Source organism: Gossypium arboreum, chromosome 11 (assembly GCF_025698485.1).
Source record: "Gossypium arboreum isolate Shixiya-1 chromosome 11, ASM2569848v2, whole genome shotgun sequence".
Taxonomy (NCBI): Eukaryota; Viridiplantae; Streptophyta; class Magnoliopsida; order Malvales; family Malvaceae; genus Gossypium; species Gossypium arboreum.
This window is the reverse complement of record NC_069080.1, coordinates 111,859,920-111,874,106: the sequence shown is the minus strand read 5'-3', so window position 1 is coordinate 111,874,106 and position 14,187 is coordinate 111,859,920. Positions and strand designations below refer to the sequence as shown.

Genomic DNA, 14,187 nt, shown 5'->3' with positions numbered 1-14,187 from the left:
TTTTAAATGCTTTGATATTGCATAAATTGGGAATACGACCTTGCGGACATAGTCGACGACGATTCGGCAAATATGAAAATCCCAGTTAAACCTTAGGAATAGATTAGGATACAAATGACATGTCATTAAGGATTATGTGATTTAGGTGCTGGTCGTACGTTCTACCGGTGGCTGAGTTATCCGACATGTGTTGCGGATACTCGTCAACTTGTGTGAGCAGCACTGTGTAGCTTCGTGATGACCATCAGCTTGTGTGAGCAGACCTGTCGATAGCTCGAGGGTGAGCATTATATGTGATATGAGATTGAGATAGCTTCGGGTATATATATGGCACTTAGTGTGCAAGATTCCCGTGTATCCGATAGTATTCCAAATGGTTCAACTGGTATATGAAAGATATGGATGTGTATGAGATTGATACGAGATGGTATAGGTATGTACATGAACCGTATAAGCTTTGAATCAAAGAAACTTTTGAAATTCTCATTTAACCTTGTGATTGAATATGTGATAGGTTTGTGTATTTATTTGAGTTGTATATTGATATGATCAATTATTTAAATTGTGTTTGTATGGTAAGATGAGTTTATTATCATACAAGCTTACTAAGCTTTATAGCTTACATTGTTTATTTTTTCGTGTTTTATAGTGATATCAAAGCTAGCTCGAATTCAGGAATCGTCAGAGACCTCATCATACTATCAAGCTATCACTTCGGTACTTTTGAATCTATGTATATGGTTATATGGCATGTATAGGAGTTTTGGTCATTTTGATATATTTTGGTAATGGATTTAACCCTTTCAGTTGTCTTGTAAATGATGATGGATGTATTAGGATTTTAGCCATGTGATTTGGCTTGTATTTGGCATGTTTTGCTCATGTATATATATGTGCAATTGGTCTTGTGATGTGTGGTTGATTAGTGATAGAACATGCTTGTTATGAATAGGCATTATGGATATCAAATGGTTGAGTTTTGAATATTGATATGCTAGTGAATCTAGGCAAAATAATGCATATTTGAATATGGTTATATTGATGATTTGTGAAAATGAGGTTTGGTATAAAATTGAATGGCATATTTTGGTATCTTTGTGCCTTGTATATGTTGGTATTAAAATGGCATGAATTAAGCTTATTTGAGATTGGATGAATACCTATTTATGTCATGTTTGGCGCCATTTGGTTTGGTATAGGTGTATGCAAATTTGGGTGGCAAGATGGCTTGGTAAATAGCCTATTTTTGTCCAAAGGCGCAGAGACACGGGTGTGTGTCTCCGCCGTGTGTGACACACGGTCAGGTTACACGGTCGTGTGTCCTCTGGTGTTGAATTAAAAATCAAGTCAGTATGCTCCACATGGACGTTTGACTTGGTCGTGTGCCATAAGTCAGTATACCCTACAGGTTTGACACGGCCTAGCACATGGCCTAACACACAGGATTGTGAGGCCATATCGAAAGGGCACAAGTGCTGGGCACACGGGCGTGTGGTTGGTCGTATGACCCAAGTCAGGAAGTTACACAGGGTCGGACACGGGCTGGGACACGGCCATGTGATCTCATTCTGAATGTCCACACGGCCTGTGACACGGGCATCTCTTTGGCCACGTGAGACACACGACCGAACCACACGGGCGTGTGTCCCGTATAGTTTGAAAAAGTTTTTAAGTTTTGTAAAAATTTCTTGAGTTATCAGTTTAGTCCAGAACCACTCTGAATGTATGTTTTGGGCCTGGTAAGCTCATATCAAGGACAATGTGAATGATTGTGATTGGTTTATATTTGAAATGGAAAAATGTATGAGAAATGTATGTTTAATTGTGTAAAAAGTTTGGTAATGCTCTGTAACCCTATTCCAGCAATGAATACGGGTTAGGGGTGTTACAATTATTCTACTAAAAAATAGAGGGAATGTGACAGCCCAAAATTGACCCTAGTCGGGAAGTGGTTTCGGGACCGCTAAACCGAGTCACCGAAATGTTTGAACGTAATATTTATTGTCTAGAATATGTATTTATGAATGTGTGAAAATTTCAAGCTTCGATTTAGTCGATTGCATGTGAATTCAGTTATTAGGACTTGTGTGACACTTTTGAAATGTGATAGGCTAATCAATAAGGACCTAATAGTGCATGTAATCAAAAGGGAGGACTTGCATGTCAAATTTCCCCCCCTAATAGCTAGTGGCCGGCCATGACAAGGGATTATGGGCAAAACATGTCATGAAACATGTTGTGTAAGTGGTTTATGTTGGAATAAATAAAGAAATGAGTATGGGTAATAAAGAAAGAAAAAAAAAGAAAGAAGGTGTGTGATTCCCCCCATTGCCGTGAGTTGAAGAAAAGAAAAGAAAAAATTTGTTCATCCTTTCATTCTCTCTTGGCGAAAATTCTAAGGAAGAAGGAGGAGTTCTTGCTTCATGTTTGGTTTGGAAGGGATTAGGAAGAGGTTTGGCCATACTTGTATCAAGATTAAGGTATGTTTGATGTTGTGCCATGAGATTCATGCATGTTTTTGGTTGCTAACTTGATGTTCTTATTAGCCCATGGTTCAAATCCTTGCTATGTCATGGGGGTGGTATTCGGCCAAGGTGGATTTTGTGTTAATGCCATTGCATGTTAAATATGAAGCTTGCTAATGATACATGTGATGGTGGACTGATGGCTCTTGGACTTTCTTTTTAGCATTTTTGAGTGAGATATTAAGTTCTTTGTTTAACCATGACCAAAATTGAAATGGTATGGTGTTGTGATGTATTCGGCCATGGTACATCCATAAGTATAATTTATGCTTATTGCATGGTAGGTAAGATTTGTGTTTTGAATTTATGTTCATGTTTAGTTATAATCAGCTTTGAGATTCGGCTCTAGCATATATATATATATATATATATATATTGTAACACCCCAAACCCGAGATCGTCACCGGATCTGAACACGTGGTGTTACCGGGCTCACTTCCCTTATTTCTCTCTTTGTAATATTGATTGCTGTTCCAGGCAGGCTAGCTAACTGCGTCACTGTCGCCTTAAAAATCATATCTCGAGTTTCAAAACTCGGAAACTGATTCCGTAAATTTTCCCTGAATTCAGACTCATATTTCTATCCATGGATTTATTTCTAGAATTTTTGGTCAGGCCAATTGGTACAGTTTATTAGTTAAAGTCGCCCATGTTACAGGGGTCGACTACACTGACTTTCGCGCATTACGACCTGAATATCTTCTCGTACAGAGCTTCAATGCTCATGCCGTTTGTTTCTAATGAAACTAGACTCAAAGGGTAATCTGCACATATAAGGCACGACTTCTAATTCCTTCTGGATAGTTTATGGTAAATTTTCAAAGTCGAGACAGGGGACCCAGAAACCGTTCTGTCCCTGTCTCACGAGAACTTTAATATCTCTCAGTATACTGCTCATATGGTCGTTTCGTTTCATCCATATAAAAATAGATTCATCAAGGTTCAATTTCATAATTTATTCACTATTTAATTCTACTTATACTATTTTTAGTGATTTTTCAATCTCATCTCACTGCTACTGTCCGCAACAGTTACTGCAGTAGACTATGCCAATTTCGTGAATCTTTCTTTGGCCTTACTAATCATCCATCATACATGACACAAATTATGGCCACCTTATCAAAATTAAAATTTCTAAGACTCGTGGCTATAGGTTCTAGCATCCCACTCGACGACCACATAGGCCATTTTCACATGGCTGAAAGTTTACAACCCACAATTCAACAAAACATAATAGCCTATACATGCCAAATGTTCTCCTAGTTCAACTACGAAGACAATACCAAAAGGTTTCCAGCCGGTGTGATGACTTCAACGACGGTTCCGAGCACGCAACAATACGAGTCCAAGAGACCTAAAATGGGTGACAAGAAAACACCGAGTGAGTTTATAACTCGAGAAGTCATAAGCACTTCACAATTATCCATTAGCTAAATTCATCACAAAGTGAAACAATGAAACAAGGCTAATTGTTCCATCCATATCGAACTATACCATAGTTCCTTAGACCTTTCGGCTCAATCTCGTACCAAGTCATACATTCACATTTCATATTCTATTCAATAAGATATTTGAGTCATTTTTATACACCAACTCATTTTCACCACAATCATACAATTGTAATCATCACATAGATTTAAAGCTTACCAAGCTCAACCCCGAGCATGACCATAGTGCCTATTCGCCATGAGCTCAAGGTACTTACCCGATCCGCTGTCCGGGATTAACTCGATAATGTCACACACTCAGTGCCAATTGTAACGCAAGAGCATATAGTGAATCCGCACACTTAGTGCTATATATTTTCAGCTCGCACACTTAGTGCTATATAATTTTCAGCTCGCACACTTAGTGCTATATATTTTCAGCTCGCACACTTAGTGCTATATATTTTCAGTTCGCACACTTAGTGCTGTACAATTTTTAAACCCGCACACTTAGTGCCAATCTTGTCACCGTGTCCATTTATACCCGCACACTTAGTGCCGAGACCAATACCTTATGCATGTTGCTGCCTTTATACATTCAACAATGGCATCATTCCATACACATACATTTTCATTTACACATCAACTCATTTAAACACAATTATGTATATATTATGGTCATTTACATCAACACCAAATATATGCTTAATGACTTACCTTGTGTTGGGTAAAATAATTTCAAGTCGGCTACTCGATGACCTTCGCCTTTCCCTTGCTTGATTCTCCTTCTTTAACTCCTTGAGCTTGATCAATAAATCAACTAGTTTAACCATCTTGCTAAACATTCATAATTTAACTACACAAGCATATGTATGCTTGTATATTAAACAACCGTCCTCACTAATTACCCATTTAGTCGATTATACACATAATTAAAGGTAACATCACGATTAGATTTAACATCATCTTTATACTCAATTAGATGGCGAATGTATGTATATATATACAATGTCAACTATAACATCTTTTAAACACCTAATTTCATCTCATGAACATTTAATCAAATTTTCCTAATCTAGCATATATTTTCACATCTATTTGTAACATCATGTAAATTCACATACAACTACAATTAACCAAGCTCTTCATCCAATCATGCTCTCATGTTCGGTCATCCATATCTATACTAGCCATAACAAAATAATTTCTAAGTTTTAACACAAGCACAACACTTTAGTACCATGGCGAACACTTCATGCCTCATCACCACAAACATCAAAACACCAACCGCATCATTCCTATCACCGAGACTATGGTTCGCACCTTAGCTTCCCACATTCTTCTCATAACCCCTCATAGTTCATTCGCCACCCATCATTCAACCAATAAAATTTCCTAGCAAACCCCTATGGCCAAGCACACACACACACACACTTACATCTCAACTCACAATACCCAAAAAAATCACATACTATCTAAACTATCTTAAACAATCAAAGAGTTCCCCCCTTTTTCCATAGCCTAATGTTCCATTCCCCAACATTATTCAACATTTTGCATGGCTAAACAAGAACCATGATCGTTCACTCACAACAAGTAAACATCTTACAAGTTAACACAATGTACTAACCTCCTTAAGGCTTCAAGTGACCAAGTTCTCCCTCCTTCCTTCCTTCTAGCCGCCAAGTTCAACAAAGAGAGAACTCTCTTTTCCTCCCTTTCTCTCCCTCACTCACGGCAATGGCAAAGGTAAGGATGAACATTCCCCTTTTCTTTTCTTATTTTATTCCCTTTTCTTTTTAATTCCTTTCTTTATTTTAGCTTGTCTCCCATTACCCAATTTCTCATTATAAAATCTAAGGCAAACAAATACATTGCCCATCCTCAATCTATCTTGGCCGCCACCATAAGGAAATTTGGCAATTTGACATGCAAATCCAAGCATTTTCTAATATGTATCAATAGCCCACTTTAACATTAGCCTAGCACATTTCTCAATTTCCTCACATAAGTCCTTTCTAATAAATTTCACCTACAAATGACGAAATTAAGGCACTAAATTTTCACATATGTATATTCATGCACAATAAACATAGAAAATAATAATTAATTAATTTTGTGTCTCGGTTTTGTGGTCCCGAAACCACATCCCGACTAGGGTCAATTTTGGGATGTCACATATATATATATATATGTTTGCACATGATGTATTGGTATGACATATATACTATCTCAAGGTATATATTTTCATATGATGATGTTTCGGTTATGAAGTAAATGATTGATGCATATTGAGTTACAATATGGAATGCGTTAGTTAGTAAAATGTATGCCGTTTATGTGTGGTATTAAGTGTATAATTGGCCTCAATATGGACATGCATATTCGGCCACATGAGGGGGATTGGTGTGCATGCATTCGGTTAGAGGCAAGCATATTGATGCCTATTCTTGGCTTGGAAAATTGACTAAGGAGAGTACTAACTAATGTGTTGAGTTTGATTCATGATTTCGTACATATGTGACTTTAATGTCTAATGAAAATATGTGGGCTAAGTACCTTGAATTCCTCTTCGATGCTCAAATGATTAAATCAATTTATTTGTTAAATTAAGCTCAAGAGCAAAGGGGAGCTAAATCCGATAAAGGGAAGGAAAAAGTGGTTGAATAGCCATCGGAATCATTCGACAACATTCGAGGTAAGTTTTCGAGTAATGGAACTTAGATTATGATTTGATTAGATCATGTGTTAAGCAAATTGAAATCATGCTCTTTGTGTGTGGCTATTGAGCCGAAATTGTAAATATGATAAGTGTCTTGTGTTTGAGCTTTGGTAATGAGAATGTAATAAGAATGTGTTATGATTTGTTGATATATGTGCTTGGTTATTCGAATGATATCCGGGCTAAGTCCCGAAGGCTTTTGTGCTAAGTGACTAAATCCGGGTCAATTCCCAAAGGCATTTGTGCGAGTTACCAAAACCGAGTTAAGTCCCGAAGGCATTTATGCGAGTTACTAAATCCGGGCTAATTCCCGAAGGCAATTGTACGAATCACTATAACCGGGCTATGTCCCGAAGACAATCGAGCGAGTCGCTATATTCGGTTAAATTCCGAAGCTACGTGATTCGGGAATGAGCAATCTTGCTGTAAAAATTTCAGTTAATACGCTTGCAAAATTCCAGCAATGAGGTATGTTTCGTATGTGCTTTGAATTAGTTGAGCCCTTACAAATAAGTATTCGCTCAGTTGATAAACGAGCTACCGGCCTTTGGCTAAGTTGATCTTTTGTGTATGAACATAAGGGTTGGTAATGTGAAGTAAGTAGGATATTGAGAATGTGTGCATATGAAATTATCCGTTTAGCTATATGAATGCTATGCTTTTGTTGTGCTGGAATCCCTTGCTCAAAACTTACTAAGCATAAATTGCTTACTCCGTTTCTTTGTTCTCTGTTTTATAGATTTTGGCTCGTCAGCTATCGGACTCGGGATTTTTGGAAGTCGAAGTCTCCCACACTATCAAAGCCCCCTTTTGGTACAAATTTTGTTTGAGCTTTAAAATGGCATGTATAAGACTAACCTTTGTTGTTTTTCGAGTACTTTTTGTGATGTATGTGTGTACAGCCATGCGAAAATGGCGCATAGAAGTGGAGTATGGCATTAGACCATTTGTGTTTATGTATATATATATATGGTTTCATGATGTGACTATGGACTGGAATGGAAGTGTTGGGCAATGATCAGCCCTTGGAATGGCTAAATATGATCATATGTGGACCTATGTATGACAAAACTCTAGTTGGTCCATGGAAACCACGAAATAGGTAAAGTTTACCTTGAAAACAGATGCTGACAGCAGCAGTGGTGTGGATGTGAAAAATCACTAAAAATAGTAGGAATGGAATTAAATAGTGAATAAATTATGTAATGAGCCTTGATGAATCCACTTTCATATGGAAGAAACGAAACGGTCATATGAGTTGTATGTTAAGAGATATTTAGGTATTAGTGAAACAGGGCCAGAACGGTTTCTGGATTCCCTGTTCCGACTTTGGAAATTCATTATAAATTAACCAGAGATAATTAGGAGTCATGCCATATATGTATAGATTCCTCTTTGAGTCTAGTTTCTATAGAAACAAACGGCATCAGTATTGAAGCCCTGTACAGGTAGATATTCAAGTTGTAACGCGCGAAGGTCAGTGTAGTCGACCCCTGTAACATGGGAGACTTTAACTAATAAACTGTACTAATTGGCTTAACCAAAAATTCTATAAAAAAATCTGTAGATGGACATATGAGTCTAGTTTCAGGGAAAAATTACGAAACTGATTTTCGAGTTTTGAAACTCAAGATATGATTTTTAAGGCGACAGTGATGCAGTAACCAGCTTGTCTGGAAATTTTTTTTTATGGACTATGAAAACAATTAAGTCTGTGGGCACCTTGTGTTCGACTCCGGTAACGGACTCGGGTACGGGGTGTTACAGGGAATTTATTCTCAACTTTTAAATATTTTTTTTAGAATAACAATTTTACCAGTTTCTATTAAAGAAGAGAGAATTTTTGTTTTTACCCCAAAAAGAAAACTTTTTATAGTTCTGTGTTTTGGTTCAATTGGTTTTAGCCCACACTCGAAGTAATTTGTGGTACAAGAATAGCAAAGAAGATCGTTTGGTTGGAAGTTAAAAACAATTAAGGATCCACTTATCTGAAAATACAGGTATGTATTCGGTTAAAGTTTATTGTTATAAATATTACAAACCTATTCGATTATCAAAATTTTAATTTTTCGTTGTACAAGAAAACCATTTTCAAATCAGGGTTTTTCCAACAAAAGGTTGTTGGGCTACTTAAGAAGATAGTCAAAATGGTGGGATTTGACCTAGGACTTATAATTTATGAAGAGATTGTTAAACAAGCTGAGAGAATCCATGGAAGATACCTTTTACCATTTCCTTCCCTCATCTTCCAAGTACTTCTGAAGTAGAATCCTAGGCTACTGCAAGCCACTGAGCAAGTGATAGAATTGTTCTTGAGTTGAAGTCCTCTTCCAAATGGCTCAAGGGAAAACATGTCACCATTGAGCTTAAGGATCAGCCTAATGATATGGAGGAGGAAGATCCTAAAGAAGAATCTATTAAAGAAACTGCTGAAGTGCCCACCTCTGCAAGCACAAAAGTCACTCTTGCTAGGTTCAAGAAATGAATAGTTGATGATCTCATTTCTTCCACAGAATCAAACAATCGAATCACTGCGAGGTTCCGAGTTGAAATCAAGGTGATGCAAAAGATCAAGGATCATGAAATAGCCATTTGCAATGATTTGTTGGCACTCACTCAGGACCAGCAATTTGGCTTTTTTGTATAAAAAGGAGGAGTACATTTTGAAAATGGTTGCTGCTAAAATTTGTTTTGTTCTTTTTTCCTTTTCAAAGGGTTTTTTTTTTTTTTTTGTCTTTTGGGACTTGTACTGTTGAAGTATTGGACTTTTATAATGGTTGGATAGTTTTACATTGGTGCACATTACTTATCCACTTTTTTCTTAGTTATAATTATAATGTTTTGATTATTGATGTGAATTCTAAATAAAGCATCGATGGTTAATTTGCTTAATTACGTTCTAATTTAAGTATGTTGGATTAAAAGAATTGTTCTAAAGGGTGCTATGGTTGTTTGTTTATTAGCTTCCTACCTTGTTAGGTTTTGTTCAAAAACTTGCCGAAGGGGGATATTATTACTTTGTGCCAACGGAAGTGTCAAGTACCCACTTCCATCACCACTACGACAGAGTGCTACTTGTCATATTTGAAGTTAGCAATTTATTTAAACAAAATCTTTAGGGTTTGTTGATATTGTAAAATAATTCAAGTTGTAACCCTTCAAAATAGGCCTAAGAGTTTCAGAGGTATTTTAGGAATTTTAACCGTAGAGTGTTCAGAATTTCATAGCATGGTACATCGAGACTGTGTTCGACTATGACATCTTAACTATTAAATCAATTTTTGAAGAAGTGTTCTAAAAACCCTTAATTTTGGAGAAGGGCTGATTTTTAAAAAAGTCAAAACTGTGGGAATTTATGTGGCAATTCTATCAGTTTTTAAAATTGAACCTAAAAATCACCCCCCACACAAACAGTTTTCACGATAGCTTCTCCCTCTCCTCTCCCTTGTGCCACCCATTTCCATTCCCTTGATCTTTAAATCGATTTTTGATTCCCAAACTACAATACATTGATTTCCTATCATTCCCAAGTCATTTACCATCATAAATCTTCAAGAAAAACATTCAAAACTCCATAGATTTCGTTATCTTCTCCAAAAGTGCGCTTTTCAGAATTGCGTCAAAACTCATCTAATCTTTCTATCAAAGGTAACTTTTCAAATTCCTATGAGTTTCTCATGATATCTAGTCCTTAAAAATGAATTATTAGCCCTCAAGTCGCATGTTTTAAATAAAAGCTGAAAATCGAGCCATTAATGGTGGATTTTGGGATTTTGCATAAAAACTCGGTTTCAAAGTTTTTTTAAATTTTTTTTAGCATGATTAGAAGGTTTTTAAACTTACCTTGAAGTTTCGTTAAAGATTTATAACGTTTTAATGAATTTTGTGAAAATTGCCTAAAAGATGTCGAAAAAAGTTGATACCATGAATTGAGTAGATTTGTCTAGTTTGAAGGTTGTGGATTAGACGTAGATGATTAATTAGGTGAACGGAACTGATTTTAGGCAAAAATATTGAGTATAGACCAAAATATTAGAATTAAAAGTTTGTTATGTTAATAGTTTAAGTTACATGGGAACTTAGGTTAAGCTTGTGTTTTAGTGGGTCTGAGTAAATCCTTGGCTGAATATTTGACTGTGTTTATTGTATGAATGTGTGTGAAGCCCCGGATTCATTAAAGCTTACTACGAGTGAAGGAAAAGATAAGTTGAGCTTTCGACTTTTTGGTAAAAGAGTAAAGTGGTGAGTGTATGGAATTGCTACTCGTAAACACGAGTCGTGTGTTATTTAGGAATTTAGATATAGCCTAAACCCCTACTGTAAGTTCTGAGTGCAAGCTTTCTTATAACTATACTTGTCTTGTGGTTATGTGGTTATATAATATGCATGACATGTGATATGTAGATATGACGATTACTGTATGAAGTGCAATTATATACATGAAATAAATGTGTAATGTATATGTTATATGACTACACTAGTGTTTTGCAAAAGATGCTGATTTGCAATGTTAGTGCACAGATCATTGGTAAGTAATATGTGTTGTTTTTCTGATATTTTTCCCTTGAGATCTTGGAACCATTCAATATAGTTGGCATGCCATAGGATTGTGAGTACTCATTTATATGTATAGTGGTTTTGGGCGTTGAGGCCCTAGGACATATTGGGAGGGATAAGGGAATGAGAGCTAAGCTTTATTCAACGGGACATGTGAAGGGAAATAAGGAGAGTGTTAGCTATATGCTTCACTTTTGGGACATGATTAACTCTATGAGTCTATATGGTGTTTTGGAGATCCGTGTATCCGATGCGTGATGATAGTGCTCACTATATGTTTCATATCCCTAGTGTCATCTTATCATATTTAATGTAATCATGTGGAATATGTTCTATGCTTGAATGAGTGTGAGAATGAAATATTAGATGATGCATGATTTAATACTATATGGTGTTAGACTTAATAAGGTTCTTGTGAGTAAATGACTGGTTGTGTTGCATGATGTTATGTTTGCATTGTGGAAACTCTTTGCATTACTAAGCTTGTTAAAGCTCACCCACTCATTTCAACCTATGTAGAGTAGAGACGTCATGGTGTGGGCGGTGTGGTTATCGAGGGAGTGATCCAAGGAAGACTAGTTATCTATCGTAGGTGATCTAATATTTATATTCGTAATAGGGAAATAGGCAATGTGGTAGAACAATTTTGGGTTATTGATCTTTGAACATTTTGATTTGGCTTATAAGAATTTCATGTTATTTTTATGTTAGAATTTTTATACATCGAAGTTGGCCTAACGATTCTTGCATGGATGATTGGACACATTGGACTAATAAACTTAGCCATAGCATGATGAACTAAAAAAAATACTTAATGCATGATACTTAGGAACTATTTGAAATGAGTTATTTACTCTTCTATGCTGCATTTTTTGCTCCAGTAGTAGAGGTGTCGATAGTTGGCTTTAAAAATCAATACCTCTGTGAATTAAAACATACAGGAAAACAGAATAGGGATTTGGTATCGATACCTTATCTCGAGTATCGATACACGGGACCAAAGTATTGATAATTTATAGCGACCAAAGTATTGATAATTTATAGCAAGTACCAATAATTTTCGACAATTGGGATTTTTGTTCGAGAAACAGTAAGCTATTTTGGTATCGTTTTTCCAAGTGGTATCAATACCACAAGAAGAAAATATCGATACCTTAAATGTCAGTATCGATACCTATGAACAGTTTTATGAAATTTTGCTAAATAGCCCTTATGCATGATTCTAACTGTACGTAAGACCAATTAATGAATGATTGGCATGTAATATTGTTAATTAACTAATTGGTTGACTTAAAACTTATACATGTTAAAAAAAGAAGACCAATTTGCTTGGATCTAGTTTCCTATTTGATGTACATGAGACGAGACGGTGGTGTGGCATCCCGAATTTGAGCTTGGATCAATCAAAGAAACATACCAGGCCGAGTATAGAGTGTTACACAAGCTCATCAACAAAGATCAATCTAGTTGTAGAAACATATCTTAAGGACTGGATTGAATCACATCAATCTTACTGAATCCCTTGGATCAAGGATGTTGGATTGAAACTAATCTTGAAGACTTATCTTCCAACAACCCACCTTACTTTGATCGTTATTACTATATTGTATTTAGCTATTTTAGTTGTTGTTTAGAAGGGATTATAATTGATCTTTAGTATTTTAACTGGTCTTATAAACTTCAGACTTGTATAAGTTTATATACTGAGTATTGAGAGCACTTATCAGTTTGTGAAAGTGCATTTGAGATAGTGAAACATTTTTTGTGGTTTTACAACTAAATTCTCAGGGGGGAAATTTAGTGGTGAGTAACCTAATCTTTGAATACAAAAGTGAGTACTTGGGTGTGGTAGAACTAGAATTACTAGGTGTAGTGATTTCAAAGATAGTGGATTCATCTCACAGAATTAAGCTCCACAGATAAAAGGAAACCGAGTTGTGTAAACAATCTCGTGCTCCTATTTTTCTATTACTTTACACAATGTCATCAAAACTTCCCACTTCCATTGTTCATACTCTGTTTCTTGCACATTAACAAGTGGTTCAAGTCAGCAATCAGCAAGAAAGAAGTCCAAATGTATAGTTTTGCATTTGATTTTTAATTATTAGGATAAAAAAATTGAATTTTTAAGAATTAATTCAAAACGTCATCTTACAAGATGTTAAAAAAAAGCTTAATACACACTTCAATCCCTCAAGTATATTGTTTTCCCCATTTTGGTCCTTAAAATTTTTTGTCCACTTCAATCCCAAACGTTATCAGCATTCCCATTTTAGTCCCTAATGTTATCATACGTTCCCGATTCAGCCCTTTGAACGTTTAAAAATACTGTTGGGATATCTATTCAATCATAAATTGTCACGTAGCATACGCTACGTCATGATGACATTTATAAAACCTAAAATATCTCTAAATTTTTAAAAACTTAAAATATATATAAATAAAATTATAAGTATATATAATTGTTTAAAAATTAAAAATATTAAAAATTAAAAATATGTTAGAATTTTTAAAATTATAAAATTTATTAAAAACTATAAAAAATTTATAAAAGTCATTAGATATGTAGAAAATTATAAAATTATTAGAAATCATAAATACTGTAAAAATTTTAAAATTTTAAAAACTTGTAAAATTTGTTGCATCTTGAAAAAAAGTACACATTCGCTAATCACATTTAAAATATTGAAATTTGATATAAAAATTGTATATCACAAATACAGTCATTTTCATAAAAATTATATTTTAAAAATATTTTAATAAAATTTGAATAAATTTCTATATCAAATTTTAATATAAAATTTGAATAAATTTCTATATCAAATTTTAATATTCAAAATACATTCATTTTAGTACTTTACCAGTGTTACTAGTAGCATGTTTATTTGACTCTGTTCTCTATTTAATGTCTAGAGTAAACTTTCTTCATCCATCATCATGCACATGTTCTTTTTAT

At 35.1% G+C, this 14,187-nt stretch overlaps 1 long non-coding RNA gene across 2 annotated transcripts; it reads left to right on the top strand.

Annotated features, from left to right (window-relative positions):
- The first annotated feature begins 10,037 nt into the window (after positions 1–10,037).
- Positions 10,038–12,039, top strand: LOC128284237 (uncharacterized). 2 transcript variants are annotated; one of them, XR_008274617.1, is made up of 3 exons: positions 10,040–10,322; positions 10,838–10,916; positions 11,751–12,039. It is a non-coding gene; the product is annotated as an uncharacterized LOC128284237 (long non-coding RNA). The 2 variants fall into 2 exon arrangements; XR_008274616.1 differs by lacking the exon at positions 10,838–10,916 and having other exon boundaries at positions 10,038–10,322; positions 11,751–11,969.
- The last annotated feature ends 2,148 nt before the right edge of the window (positions 12,040–14,187 follow it).